The sequence below is a fragment of the Diorhabda carinulata genome, chromosome 1 (genome assembly GCF_026250575.1).
Source record: "Diorhabda carinulata isolate Delta chromosome 1, icDioCari1.1, whole genome shotgun sequence".
NCBI classification, from domain to species: Eukaryota; Metazoa; Arthropoda; class Insecta; order Coleoptera; family Chrysomelidae; genus Diorhabda; species Diorhabda carinulata.
In genome coordinates this window covers 1,541,093-1,557,858 of record NC_079460.1, presented here as the reverse complement: position 1 = coordinate 1,557,858, position 16,766 = coordinate 1,541,093, and the positions used below count along the sequence as shown (strand labels likewise).

At 30.9% G+C, this 16,766-nt stretch overlaps 1 long non-coding RNA gene across 1 annotated transcript; it reads right to left on the bottom strand.

The window, feature by feature from the left end:
• Window positions 1-7,529: 7,529 nt before the first annotated feature.
• On the bottom strand, window positions 7,530-8,281 carry LOC130901451 (uncharacterized). Its single transcript, XR_009060311.1, has 2 exons — window positions 7,775-8,281; window positions 7,530-7,706 (listed from the first exon to the last, which is right to left on the bottom strand). It is a non-coding gene; the product is annotated as an uncharacterized LOC130901451 (long non-coding RNA).
• Window positions 8,282-16,766: the final 8,485 nt, after the last annotated feature.

Below are 16,766 nucleotides of genomic sequence, written 5' to 3'. Positions count from 1 at the left end.
TTGTTTATCAGAGAATTGGTTCAAAATTTATTGAAAATACTGGCTAAAATGCTTAATGGGTGTCGTCACCCTAATTTGGATATTTTAATCTACCAATCTACATAGAATTTGTATAATCAGAATTTGTCTTATATAATTTGATATATACGACGAAAATCTTATGTTTGTAAACATAAACATTCAATGTTACTAGTCGTTAGTGAATCATAGGCGGAAGGTATTTTCAAAAGATTGAGAAATTTGTCCTTTCACTTGTCGAATATTTCACATAAAACATGGAGATCTGTAGGAAGCAAAATATTGATTCTCTGAACGACCTGGACTGACACACCATTTGTTAGATGAGATACTACGGCAATAAGTCTTTCACGTGGATATATTTATGTATTTAATATTATAATTTTCCATTCATTTTTGCTGGTACTCATTGGTATATTTTAACTGCAATTTTAATTGAAAATTGAAAAATATTTCTATCGAGCACGTATTATAATATCATTATCAGGCTATGTAATATATTTTTAACAAGTGGATAAACCTTTTTTGTTTAACTCCTATTTATTTTGGGAATTTGGTACTATTCTATTTTTGTAAAGTATTTACAGCGTTGTCAACTCATTCTAGAACATATCTATTTTTTTAGAACTGAATAGTACTATTGAATAAATTTTAAAATTTTTTAGTGTTTCACGAGATCAATTATACCATTAATGTACTTTGTCTAGTTGTTTCATTTTTATAAGCTGCTCTTTTTAACATTGCTCTGAAATATAGAGAGATAGAATTATCGCCACATATGTTCTTTTCTTTGTACTCTATACTTCATTATGAATATATTCCAAACAATATAGTAGGACTCGCATCTTCAAAGTGATAGAAAATGTCCGACCTGTTAGTTAAATATGTACATAAAACTCGTCTTAACGATAATTATATGAAATAATCATTAAAAAATTGATAAATCATATATAAATATTTTTTCAAATGTTTACTCTTCAAATTTTAAGATAATAAACAAACAACAACAGTAATTTTTTGATAGAAAAGTCACTCTTTCGTCAAACTGTACCCGTAATGCACGTATTATTTTCCAATAACATATATATTTTATGTTTCTGATTGGCACCTCATTCCTTATAATACGAAACAAATATATTATTTAAGTAAAATATGTGACATCCCGCGACATTCGAAAGGCTTATGGAAAACGACTTAAGAGGGTTACCTTGGAAAACATTCTTTTAACACTATCTTTATGAAATAAAGTTCCTTATCCGGCCTGACCATGCAGCACTCAAGGGGTTGATGCAGTTCAAGAATCCCGAGGGTCTGGTTGCCAGATGGATTGAACGCCTTCAGAAATACAACTTCGATATCCAATATCGAGCCGGTTACAGTTATAAAAATGCCGATTCCTTATGTAGACGACCGTGTCCAGCTGACTGCTACCACTGTGACAAAGCCGAATCTAGGAAGCTGTAGTTTCAAGAACTACAGTGGTTAATGAAGAATAGTCACCCGCGAGGCTCAATGTGGGAATCACTTGTCCTGGAAGAGGGCCTTTTAAAAAGAACCCTGGAGAAAGATGATGGTTTCGAGAAGAGAAGACAGCTAGTCATTCCAAGAACGAGAGTAGCCGAGATACACAAGAATTTACACGAGGGTTTATCGAGACATGCGACGATGTGAGAGACTGGTGTAAGAAATGTTCGACTTGTGTTACGAGTAATGATTTAGAAATCACTGGACCATTCCTAACGACAGGCAGTGGTGGTAAATACATCCTAGTTGTGATGTACTATTTTACAGAGTGGGTGAAAATTTATGCGATCCCTTATCAAGAGGCCACAACTGTTGCGGAAGTATTGTGAAAGAAATTATAAGCCGATATGGTGTGTCTTTGGAAGTCCAGAGCCCAAAAAATCAGTCACCAGCTGGAAATGAAGAAGTCCAAGATCACCTCACTACGTCGACAATTAGATGGAATGGTCTAAAGAATGAACAGGACCATTGGCAGATATCTGTCCAAACTAGTTTCCAGCCACTAGAGAGATTGGGATCAGTATCTATCCCTAGTTGCAATGGCTTATCAATCAGCTATTAATGAGTCCACGGGTAAAACACCTGCGTCCTGTTGACGTGAAATGAGACTTCCTTATGACCTACAATTTGGTTGTGGGCCTGGAGAAGACCTAAATGGGGGAAGAATATGCGATCCAATTGAAATGACATGGAACGAATTTGTTTTACATCAAATTTCAAATCACCAAGATTTTGAACAACGGATAGGTTATTAACATTGGATGGTGAGCGTGAATAGGAAACAAGTTTTTTAGACTGATGGGGTCACTGTCAGAAGTAATGAAAGTGTTAATCTGGATCACATGCATTATTTAACTGAATCCTCACTGGTTGCGGAAATTCTTACATCAAGGCTATTGGAGTCTTAATGTATGATATGGAACAATTAATACACTGAATACACTATTTACACCAACACTTACAATTACACTATCTGACGCTCGTTTCGATAAGCAAGTTATCGTCTTCAGAGACTGAAGGTAAACTAAGACTTAATAACATGACTCACTTGTTTTATACTGAATTTAGTAGTATTTATTCGGTACATTTCAGTTAACAATGACTTAAGTTCACCGACGGCCATATTGAACCATCTGAAAATATTCTCCACTGTTTTATTTAAGTCATTTCGATACAAAAATGCCTCGGAAGTCCTTAAGACTAGTAGTTTGCAATATAGAGTACTTCACAATAGTTATTTATATGAGCAATGATTAATACATGAATGACATCGATTGTTCTACATACTAAACTGGACAAACAAAGCAACATAAAAACTATTCAAACAATAAACCAACTACTAATAGTATGTTACGTAAATATTAAAAATTCTCTGCATATTCATATCGATTATTATGTGCATATCAAGCTTTCATTGTATTTCTGATATATTTTATTTTCTTTACTCCCTGAAGTATTTTTCTACAGCTACAAAAAACTTGAATTCAAGGAATAAGTGAGAAGATCCTTCTCTTTCAAACATTTGCACATTCCGTTCAGAACTACCGGTTTGGAATTCAAGTAGAAATCAATATCACTCAGTTTTTAAACTTGCGTTTAGATTATATTTCTTCTATATAAGCCCATCAACCACTATTTTAGAAATTGTAAAGATAGTTATTATCAAAAGTTGACCGAAAACTGCAATACAGAATATGTTTTATTTACACATATTATTTATTAGTCAACTTAGTACTTGTGTTTAGGAAAAAGAAAAAATGTGACTAAAATAATATCAGCGGAAACTTTATGGTTATCCGACAAGAGACAAACTTCAGTTTACATCTTGAATACAAACGCGCGGTACCACTGGTATGCACATATTCATTATTTTTTCGATCTCCTTGCAACACGATAAGTAAGTTACCAACATAATAATGAAAATAGTCTCGACAATCTTTTAATCAAAAGTACAGAATAATGATTTATTTCGTAGAAAAATCAAGTATGGTTTACTTCGTTTTTATTTACTACCAGAAAAATACTATTAAATAATTTGCAACCCCCAAGAAAGCGAAAAAAAATTGCACTCTCGGGAAACCTAAAATTGATTCAATTTAAACAAAAATCATTCGCGTCATCATCTTCATCAAATCATTTGTTTCACCTATAAATTATCATTATCAACTAATTTGCACCCTGTTGAATTGGAGCAAACATAAAAGTTACGAGCTCGAGTATCGAATAGGTGCTATTCTATCTCAAAATAATCATCCTATTTGTTATGCTAATAGAACACTTAATTCCACAGAAATAAATTATTCAACAATCAAGAAATAGTTACTTTCGATAGTTTGGTCGTGTAAATATTTTCGATCGTATTTGTTTGGTAAAAAATTCACAATTTTTTCAGATCATGAACCATTGCAATGGCTCATATCCTTAAAATTGAGGAATTTGAGTACGATACAAAATATTTGAAAAGTTAAAGTAACAAAGCAGCTGATGCATTCTTTCGATATCTTGATATAAATATCTTAAAAACTGCGTCAATGGATGTCAATTTAAGTGACTTCGATGAAATAATGAATGAAGAATTTGAAAGAATTACTTCCAGTTTTCTCCCCAATTTAGACAATATCGATCTTACGAATGTCTTAGATTTAGATAAATCTCACCAGAACGATTCAAATATAGGAAATCTCGTAAGCAATAATTTACCAATATTACCTATAAAGGAAGAACCGAATCATCCTAGTAATAACGAAGACATTCAAAACTGTACATACATCTGTTGAAAACCCTATTCTATTAATTCCAATAACCGAAAAACCATTAAATATGTATAAAAATCAAATATATCATACTGGTGGTCAAATAAATACCTTTAAAGTTAGAAGAGAGAAAGTATTCGAAGATATTCGTCTCTACGTTACATTTCCAGTAATTGACATTGAAAATAATATAAAAATCTTCATTAAAGAATGTATTGACCCTAGAAAAAATTATGCACTTCATTTCCAGAACGAACCCTTATCGAGACTATTTAGTGTAACTGCACAAAATATGTTTAAGAATTCTGCAATTAAATTTACTATTTGAACCAAATCATTAACCGATATTCAAACAAAAGAAGACCAATTAGAAAAAATTAAATATCATAATATATATAAATTAGGTCAAGGAGTATAAACGAAGTTGAAGCATCTCTTAGTTGCATATATTACTGGCCAAAAATGATCGAAGATGTAGAAAATTTTATCAATAATTGTGACACATGCTTAAAAAATAAATACGATAGGAGTCCCCCTGTAGTCAAATTTAGCCTAACAGCCACAGCGTTTGAACATGAACCGGGTGTCCCAATAAGAATGGCTCTCGGCCATATCTCGGAAACCGTGTATAGTACAGCTTCGGGAGAAAAAATTATAAGAAAAGTGACCTCGAGAAAACCCGGAAATTATTTACAGAGTTGTAGGTTCATCGCTAGAGGGTGTAATTAAAAACCAAAAATTATAGAATGAATAATTTACAAATTTTGCCTAATTAAGATGCATTTGAACTATGATTATCGTATTCTTCAAGAAATTCAGCGTATATCTCTTCAAATAAGAGGTGGGGGGAAGCGGGAACATTATTATGAAAAAACGTCTGTATGTCCATTTCTACTTAGCCTATCTATGCATATACCCTAGCCGTAACAGTTGCATTTCTCATACATACAAAGTAAATGCCTATCATATTGACATAATAATTTGAACTATTGTCAATAGAACAAAGAAAGACAATTTTGAGGAGTCAAAAAATTTAAAAATCCGTTCATTAAAAAGTATGTAGATAATATAATTTTATTCCTTCCATATAATGTAATTGATAATTTATTATTTTACTCCAAGAGTTCCGATCCCTATATACAATTTACTCTAGAAAAAGAGAATACTGAAATATTGTTACCTTTTCTTGATACTAAATTTATAGGAAACGAAGAAAATAAAATTTTATTTCACTGCTATAAAAAACCAATAAGTTCTGGGAAATATATCAATTATCATTCTAATTTTATTATTGTTATACATATTTCTTATATTGTATTTGACCACAATTTCAGTCCCAGACAATGAATACATAAGTATTCGAGAGCTCCGAAAATATATTAGAGTGAGTCTAATTTGGTGTTTCCTTACCACGTCAATAGGAAACGCTCTTATATACAGTGCTTTTCAGATAAAAGTATCCACCTTTAATAACTTTTGTAATACTGGTATTTAGAAAAAATCCAAAAACACGTCAATTTATGTTGGAAGGGGCAAGCATTATGGCTTATTTAAACTTACTGGAAAAGCCACCCCCTCACCCCTAGCAGCATCCCCTTTATTTTTTTAAATTACTTTTCATATTTTTTATGTAAAATTTGGATACTCCTCTTTGAGCTGATTTCAAAAATGTATAATACTTGTAGGTTAAAGTGGTTAGTTTATGAGATAAACAATTTTTCTTTTAAGAGCACAAATTTTACTTATTATTTACTTTCACCTTATTTGCCTGTACTAAAATGGGTTGTACAACAGTTCAAACTCTTTAATCTTTTTAACTGTGCTATTTATTATGAAGTTACAATAAGTGTTCAAAATGAGTACCATTCACTTCCATACAATGGTATAATCTATTTTGAAATGCCTCTCTGACATTGCTTAATACGGCTGGATTTAATTGTCGACATTCATTTTCTATCCTCTCTCGTAAATCATCCAGAGATTCTGGTTGGGTAGCATAAACTTTTGTTTTTAAATACCCCCATAAAAAGAAGTCTAGGGGTGTTAAATCCGGTGACCTAGGTGGCCACTCCATCATCTGCCCCCTTCTACCTATCCAACGAGCGGGGAATGTTTCGTTTAAAAATTGTCGGACAAGCATAGCATAGTGTGGGGGAGCTCCGTCTTGTTGAAATACCAGTAAATCTTCGGAAAGGTTATCATCATTTTCTATTATTGTTGTAATACGTGGGTCAACCCCTTCCCTGAGTAACTCAAGATATGATTCACCATTTAAATTTCCGTTGATGAAGAAAGGTCCGACAAAGTGGTCACCTAGGATACCACACCAAACGTTTAACTTTTGGGGATGTTGTGTATGGAATTCACGCATAATATGTGGATCACTTTCAGCCCAATACCTACAATTATGCCTACTTACTAAGCCATTTAATGACCATGAGCATTCATCAGAAAAGCAAATATTGTTTAACAATTGTGGATTGTTATTGATAATTTGCGTCATTGATTTGCAAAACTCTAGACGACGATCAAAATCATCTTCATTCAACTCGTGCACCAACTTAACTTTGTATGGGTGGTACTTGAATTTATGTAGAACTCGGAAAACTGTAGAAGATGAAACACCGATCGCTCTACTTGTTGTACAACCCATTTTAGTACAGGCAAATAAGGTGAAAGTAAATAATAAGTAAAATTTGTGCTCTTAAAAGAAAAATTGTTTATCTCATAAACTAACCACTTTAACCTACAAGTATTATACATTTTTGAAATCAGCTCAAAGAGGAGTATCCAAATTTTACATAAAAAATATGAAAAGTAATTTAAAAAAATAAAGGGGATGCTGCTAGGGGTGAGGAGGTGGCTTTTCCAGTAAGTTTAAATAAGCCATAATGCTTGCCCCTTTCAACATAAATTGACGTGTTTTTGGATTTTTTCTAAATACCAGTATTACAAAAGTTATTAAAGGTGGATACTTTTATCTGAAAAGCACTGTATACATATATATATATATATATATATATATATATATATATATATATATATATATATATATATATATATATATAACTTAACTTTTAATTTACTGGAACCGTGTTCTTAAAAACTATCTTTATTTCTAACATAAATTCTACCAACAACTTCAATTACAAGACTGATATTTTTTATTACAAACGTGAATTAAATAATCTTTTAGCAAACACAAACTAAGCAATTTTACAATGAAAGAAGTTCTTAATCAGCACAATATACTGTCCACCTAAGGGCAATGGCGTAGGTGACACCTCCCCCTTTAGAAGGAAGCTTCTCCTGGAAGCTGGATCCCATCTTCTGTTGCCTGCGGGTGATTCTTACTTGTCCTTTCTGAATGTTACCTCTTATACAAAATCCACAAGAAGGCCAATATCAATGCTGTATAAAGAAGAATTTTCTATTAAATAAATGCCCTTTAAGAGTTCTCACTTCAGTTTCTTGCTTACATTTTATGATTAGTTTTTCTTCTACGGGAAATATTGCCAAAAATTGATTTATCTCCGGAATAATTTCAATGTGATTCTTAATTATTTCAATTTTTGTATATTGACAATATGTAGAATTTCCTGCTAGCAATATGTTTTCTTCGCATCCATAATTATTATTGTCTTGCAAATGGTTAGGACATTGAAAAATATTGCCGCGAGTACAAATGTCATTTAGAGGTTTAATGACATTATTTGATTTAAGTAAAAATTTTGAATTAGGTATTAATGTTACGTATTCTGATTCAATTTCTGTAGGTATAGGTAACATATAAAAAATATTAAATAAAATATCATAGTTAATGGGTATCGATAAAAAATATTGTATTTGATTATTTTCTACTTTACAAACTACGTCTATGACGGCTTCAAATTCTAAAATATTTTTATGTTTTAATTCAAAGGGTAATTCCGCTTGGTAGTAATAATGCACTTTTTGCAACTCTACAAGTAATCGTGAGATTTTATAATACTTGGATGTAACGTTCTAAGTTTACAGAAGGTCAAGGAATTTTCAACCGTTTCTAAAATGTCTTGAATTACATTGAATGTGATAAGAAGTTCATTGAATAACTCTTTTAAATATTTAATATTTTCAGCATTTGCTTGAAAATCTAGAATATCTCTTATCTCAAATATTTTCGTTTTTAATAATTTTTCATTATACTGAATGTCCTGAATTGTCTTATTAAAATTATCAATTCTTTGACGACTAACAGAATATTGCATTCTTATTTGATTTTGCAAGTTTTCTTGGTTTTGTTTTAAATGTTCCATAATTGAATTAATTCTTTCTCCATCTTCAGAATCCAAGTTTCCTGTAATTGTTTTTACTATTGATCCAAGACCGTTAATTAACCCTCTCTTTGGTCTATCTAAGGTAGAATGAATATTAATGATCTCAAATTTTTCTTCTATACTATTCCTAGTGTACTCTATTATTTTTACAATATTTTCTGTTTCAGAATGAAAAAATGTATTATTATACATATTATATTTAACGTGATTATATTGTATACTTAACTTATTATATTCTACGAGTAGTGGACTTAAATTATAAAAATGAACAAAGGTATGACTGGATTTCTGCAGCTTGGCATATCCAAGATTTATGGGAAGTATTCCCAAGTTATAGGTAACATCTTTTATATTGACTGTTGCGTCTCCGGCGGTGACCAACCTAAAATAAATTTATAAGGAGTCTTTTTAGGACGTTTTATGTTTGAAAGATGAATATTTTCTGAAGTATTTTTGTGTCTAGTATCGATTTTAGCTGTTTTTAGTCGGGTATTTTTGCTTTTGATTTCTTCAGTTTTATATTTATTTTTGGTTTTACCTTGTGCCTGTTTATTACGTACGTACACTTTAGTGGGTATTGTATCTGGTAATTCTTCACGGCTTTTATTTGCTTTAGAGATTACTTTTGATTTGTTTTCATGTAATTTTTGATTTAAATTCGAGTATAATATTTTCATTTTACCTTTTGATTTTCTATATAATTATTAAATACTTGTTGATCAATTTCTATATCGAAAGGTGTGTTACTGTTTATGTGTCCGGTAATTATTTCGTTTGGTTTCAATTTTGTTGCAAAATGAACGCTATTATTATAGGCTAATAATGCGTAAAATAGTTTATATTCAATAGTCTCATTTTTAAAATCTTTTTGATTATTCAAAAGTCTGACGTGTTCAATAATCGTAGAGTGGAATCTTTCAGCAATTCCATTCGATTCTGGGTATTGAGAACATATGAAATGAATTTTAATTTTATGCGTTTCTAATAGGTCTTTTACAACAGAATTTTTTAACTCAGTTCCATTGTCCGAAATTATTTGTTCTGGTATACAGTGGTGTGTAAAATATTTAATTAGACTATGAGCTACCTCTATTCCTTGTCTAGATTTTAATTCATACATTTGACCATATTTGGAAAACGAATCTATTATCGTAAGAAATTTACTATTTTCTAAGGTTATCGTGTTTAAATGCAAAATTTGGAAAGGTTTAGTAGCTGTGGGGGTAACATTTAAAAATGGTTTTATTGGTTTTCTATCATATTTGCTTAACTGGCAAACTTCACATTCGTTTATATAAGTTTGTATAGATGCTCTTTGATTTGGCCAGTAATACAAAGCTTTTAACTGATTTTCAGTTTCTTCTAGTCCTCTATGATTAGTCTTACCTTCGTAGTAATTTTGAATTACTTCTTTAATTTCATTTAAAGGAACATCTATTAATTTTTTATTACATTTAACAAAGTCAATTTGAGAATCTTGAAAGTGATTTTGTAGAACGACACTGAATTTTTTATAAATTGGGTCTTCGAAATAACTAAAATATTTAGTTTTTGGTACTATGTATTCTTTCACGAAATTAATGACATCTTGCTCAAAATTGTTTTTAGATAATTGCACAACAATTCTTTATTTATTTTCATACAGTTTTATAATAGTAGGTACGGCTGGTTCGAAATTTACTTCTGAAAATATTAATTGATTTTTACCAACATTTATCGCTGAATCTAAAATTGGTATACCAATTACAGGATTTTCTTCATTTGTATGAACAGTTATATCTTCGTCGTCATTCTCATTATTATTACTTTCATTATCTGTTTCAACTATTAGCGATACATTATCGTCGGGAGTTGATGAGAGTTTTTTATTAAATTTGTCCATATAAGTTAATAATTTTTTAGAACATTGAGGTTCTTGTAATTTAGTTTCAGTGATATTTAGTTCAGTTCTAACTTTCGAAACATCAAATTTAGCATTTTCACAATAAATTTCATTAAAATTTGGGTTGAGAGTTTGTTCGTATTCATCGAATGTCTCAACACTAATAGAAGGGCTTAAATACATAAAGCTATATTATTTTCAACTTTTGTTAAACATTCAGGGATTTCTAATTTCCCAATTCGTGTATATGGTATAATAACATTACCATTTTTTACATTTTCAATATTTAATTTAATTACTTGTTCACAACGTGGAGGCACTACTATACAATTCGTGGATCCAGTTTTAATGTCAAAGTAATTCAATTTAATTTGACTATAAGCAGTCATAAGTAAATTATTATTTAAATCGATAATTGCATTAGGTATTTTTAAATTATCCAAGAAGAAATGTTTATGGCTGCTTCACCTTTTATTTTTGCTAAGATGCTGGACATCAAATATTCGTTTTGAAAATCCCCTACATCCACAGTATTATAAAACTTACTTACTAATTTCTACTATCCTACTGACTGCGCCACTTAACTTTTAATTAACTGGAACCGTATTTTTAACATTATTTCTAACATAAATTCTACCAACAACTTCAATTACAAGACTGGTATTTTTTATTTCAATCGTGAATTAAATAATCTTTTAGTAAACACAAACCTAGCAATTCTACAATAAAATAAGTTCTTAATCAGCACAATATACTGTCCACTTAAGGTCAATGGCGTAGGTGATATATATATATATATATATATATATATATATATATATATATATATATATATATATATATATATATACATCTTCCTCAAAAGACGCAGGCGATGAAGATCTGTCATCACCTTAAATGATATTATGTGTTATTAATAGTAACAAAATAATGTATTATCTCAATGTGAAAAATAACCTACCATGATCTACGCTGGAAACATTGAGATTCACAGGAACATTCGCTGTTTCTTCGAAATGTTTGATTTCGTAACTTGTAGAAGGTTTGTCATCTGAAAGATTCATTAATGTTAACAATAATTTATTATTTCGTTTATTGTACATGGTTTACTCAAATAAACATGCACATATACATAGGTTGCAAAAGTCTCTCTTACTCTCGTTAGAGGTATTTTCTCCATCTTCATGCCTTACAAGTGAAACGATGTATTTTCCCCTTGACATAATCTTGAAATTGCAAATTTTTCACTTAAAAAACTACACTTACACAGAATTAATTTAAATCAAGATCCGTGCAGTCGGTGAAGTAGTATCCAACATAACCTCAAATTAGTGTGTCATGTGAAAATATTAGGTAGCAAACTTACTCACTTTTACTGGATACAGGTGTTAAGTGATCATGACACCTTTATACACTTTGCTGTTATAGAAAAATGGAACTTAACACCTTCATCATCTCGAAACCAAAAGAAATAATGGCTATATAGAATTAAAAACGTGCCAAAATAAAAAAACACACCATGTAATAACCGTATGATCAAAAAACGCGTTTTTTCAAAAATTGTTACATGACACCTTTATCCACTCGTGTCTTCAAATACATAAAAGCTATAAAACTCACATTTACAACATATTTCAAATATGAACATGAAATATACAAACAAATTGATGGTTGTGCTATGGGAGCTTCCATTTCAAGAGTTATTGATAATGGAAGATCTTGAGGAAACGATTCTAAGCAAACTGGATATAAATATTCTATTCTTTTTCAGATATTTACATGATTGCATTACTGCTGTACCAAAGAACCAAATTGAAAACATAAGTAAAAAATTCAATTCTTACCATGAAAAACTTCAATTCACAATCGAGGTTGAGCAAAATAAGAGAATCAATTTTATTTGTGTCACATTATATAAAATTAATAATAACATAATAAAATATAATGGTATACGGAACCAACTTGGTCCTCAAGATATGTAAACTTCAATTCGTGTCATCCTATTCCACAAAAAAGATCAGAGATAATAAGTTTGGCAGATAGATCTATCCAACTATCAGATCCTGCATTGAAAGAAAATAATTATCCGTAAAAATTGATAAATAATATATTCAAGGAAAAGATAAACAGATACTACAATCAATTTAAAAACAAAACTGAAACGAAACATCAAAGCATAAAATATTTTTCCTTACTATATGTACAAGGACTTTCCCAACAATTATCGAATTATTTCAAAAAATATGATATTAGTATAAGTCATAGAGAACATAATACATTATACAAATATTTTGTCTACATAGGGCAAACATCTCAGTATTTAGAAAATAGACTAAGAGATCATCAATACGATAAAAAAATAGAACTGCATTAACGAACTATGAAATATCAAAAAAACAAATTTAATTATAAAGATACAAAAATTCTTGAAAGTATAATACATAATATAGTATAATAATATAATAAATAAATTTTTAGGAATGGTTCACATCTTAAGAACGAAAACCTATAGAGAAAAGATCTAGATAATTTAAGTAAAATTTATAGCTTTATTTTGTAAATTCTAATAAATTTAATATATTTGAGATGTGGAAACAAAGGAAACATCAATTTTTCTTATTGGAACAAAGTTCCAAGTTGATTTTATCCTTATTTTGATATTAATGATGAAGGTGATCTATAGATCAATATAAATAAGCAGCCAGTGTCAATGTGATATTTTGATAAAGACTTAAAGAAAAATCGAAACGTCAAAATTCATCATTCTTCTAAAAACTATCAGAAAAAACTAATTTCGAAACAGAAGACACCTAAAATCAAGATTATTTAAATACATACATACATATATATATATATATATATATATATATATATATATATATATATATATATATATATATATATATATATATATATATATATATATCTATTCTATATCTTCTATCTATATCTATTCTATATATAATATAAAAATGAATCGCAAAATGTGTTGGTAAGCGCATAACTCAACAACGCCTGGACCAATTTGGCCAAATCTTTTTTTAAAATGTTCGTTGAAGTTCAAGGATGGTTTTTACGGCGAGAAAAATTAGAATTATTGCTGGAAAAACCCCAAAAATAGCTCTTTTCTTTTTCCCATACAAATGATTTGTAACTAAAACGTAGTCAATTTGAGCACTCACTGTTGTCTAAGCAATGTAGGTGTGTTCCTAACGTCAAAGATCATATCTATCAAAACAATGTGTGTGTGTGCGTTGGAGCACAGAATACATAGTTGGAGGAGTTTAATGTCGCGTTCCGAAACTCGCGTTTCTTTTGTAAGGTGTGTTCCTAACGTCAAAGATCATATCTATCAAAACAATGTGTGTGTGTGCGTTGGAGCACAGAATACATAGTTGGAGGAGTTTAATGTCGCGTTCCGAAACTCGCGTTTCTTTTGTATTAGTTTCGGCACGCGAGATAAAATGCAGCAGTTTCCACGTCATTACATCAGTCAAACAAAAATCGCGTTAGCAACAGTGTTTTATTATTTTTAATATCCAAACAAAAACAATTCGTACGGCTAAAAAAAAACAATTCGTACGGCTTAAAAGGATTTGACTTCAAGTCATATCAAATTAAAAAAAAAAAAAGTTGTCTGTTACCTAATCTACTGAGTTTGCTTTTGTCAACTGATACACGAAACAAATTCGTATATCGTGTTTTTTGCAGAGTGTTTAGTTAGTTAGTGTTTGATTAGTTCGTGATTAGTGAAAAAATAATGTATATTTGATATGCCTCCTATAAGACGAAGCAATTTAGGTAGAAGAACCAGAATCGTACTGCACAAGAACGTGACGACGGAAATGAACGTGAAAGAATTCGGATATCACAAACGCGTGAAGCGCGAGCGCGACATTCAACTAATAATCGCGCAAGTTTGAATCGAGCTGCTTTCAGTTACGATGTGTCAATTGACTACAGTAACTACCAATGTGTTGTTATTGGTTCTATGAACTCAGTTTGCTCACACTGTAAGGCATTAAAATACAAAAACGAAGCCAATGGATTGTGTTGCGCAAATGGTAAAGTGAAATTGATACCATTGGATCCACCACCAGAACCATTGTACTCATTGGTTTCAGGAATAGGAACAGATTCTATACACTTTTTAACACATATCCAACAATATAACAATTGCTTTCAAATGACTTCATTTGGGGCAACAAATGTAGTTCGGGAAAATTTTATGCCAACTTTCAAGGTATGTATTATAGCAGTTACTCATAATTATTTTAGCGAACAAAATTTTCTGTCACGAAAGTTAAGATGTGTCACTTATCTTCAATTTCTTAATCAATACGAAATATATCACTTAGTCATCATATTATATGGTGATTCAGTTTCAGTGACACTTCTATTATATTTTATATATTTGATAGATATTAGTTAAAACTAAATATATACTTTTTAAGATCAAATATTATTTAAGTTTGGTCACTGACAATCCATTAATTTATACCACACCATAATATTTTTCTTATTTACAGATACAAGGGCAAATATATCACAGAGTAGGTTCACTGTTACCAGTGTCAGATAGCGACAACAAATTCCTGCAAATTTATTTTATGGGCAATTCACCACAAGAAATTGATCTGCGTTGTGCACATAACAATTTAGTAAAGAGGTCTATTATAGAACAATTACAAACTTTATTTCATCAACACAATCAATTGATTATATTGTTTAAAACTGCCCTGGATCTGATGCCATCCGATAATCACAAAATTGTAATCAGAGCTGATAAAACACCTGCAGGTCAACATACAAGACGTTTTAATGCACCAACTATTGATGAAGTTGCTATCGTTGTAGTTGGAGAAAACTTGGAATCCCGTGATATTGTTTTACATCGTCGGAATGATCAATTACAACGTATAAAGGAAACACACCGCTCATATGATGCACTGCAATATCCCATCATATTTTGACAAGGTGAAGATGGCTACGATTTCTCAACAAAAATGATAAATCCCATTACAGGTAACTAAAATATTAGTTTAGCTATGGCGATAATATTTCAGTCATTATATTATGTATTTTAATTTTATATTTGAATGTTATTAAAACAAAATCTATTTACAGGTTCTGAAACCAACAAAAAAGTCAGTTCAATGAACTATTATTCATACCGCCTAATGATTCGGGAAAATGAAGATAATCACATATTGAAATGTCGGCGATTATATCACAAATATGTTGTTGACATGTATGTTAAAATTGAAACGGAGAGATTAACATTCATCAGGTTGAATCAAACCAAACTCCGATCTGAAGAGTATATTCACCTTCGAGATGCGATTAATACTGATGGAAATGCACAGAATGTCGGTCGGATGACTATTCTTCCAGCAACATACATCGGAAGCCCTCGGCATATGCACGAATATGCTCAAGATGCCATGTCGTATGTTCGTCATTATGGTACAGCAGATTTGTTCATCACATTTACATGCAATCCGCAATGGATAGAAATCAAGCAGGAGTTATTCTCTGGGCAATCACCCATTGATCGTCATGATATTACAGCCAGAGTCTTTAGATAAAAGTTGAAATCATTAATGGATTTCATCGTAAAACATAATGTGTTTGGTGAGACACGCTGCTGGATGTATTCTGTGGAGTGGCAGAAACGAGGATTGCCACATGCACACATTTTGATTTGGTTGGTTGAAAAGATAAGGCCAAATGAAGTTGATGCAGTGATATCAGCTGAAATCCCTGATGTACAAGTAGATCCTGGATTACATGAGGTAGTTATCAAACACATGATACATGGTCCCTGTGGAACTCTTAATCAAAATTCACCGTGTATGATGGATGGTAAATGTTCAAAACGATATCCACGGACATTAATATCGGAAACAATTACTGGTAATGACGGTTATCCATTGTATCGTCGCAGATCGACAGCAGACAATGGAAAATCAACAATTGTCAAATTAAATCAACAAGATATTGAAATAGATAATCGTTGGATTGTTCCATATTCACCCATTTTATCAAAGACATTCAAAGCACACATCAACGTTGAATCTTGCCATTCAGTGAAATCAATTAAATACATTTGCAAATATGTAACCAAAGGGAGTGATATGGCTGTGATTGGAATTGGTGCAGAGAATTCCAATGATGAAGTTACCCAATACCAAATGGGCCGCTATGTCAGTAGTAATGAAGCAGTTTGGCGAATATTCTCTTTTCCTATTCATGAGAGACACCCTTCTGTTG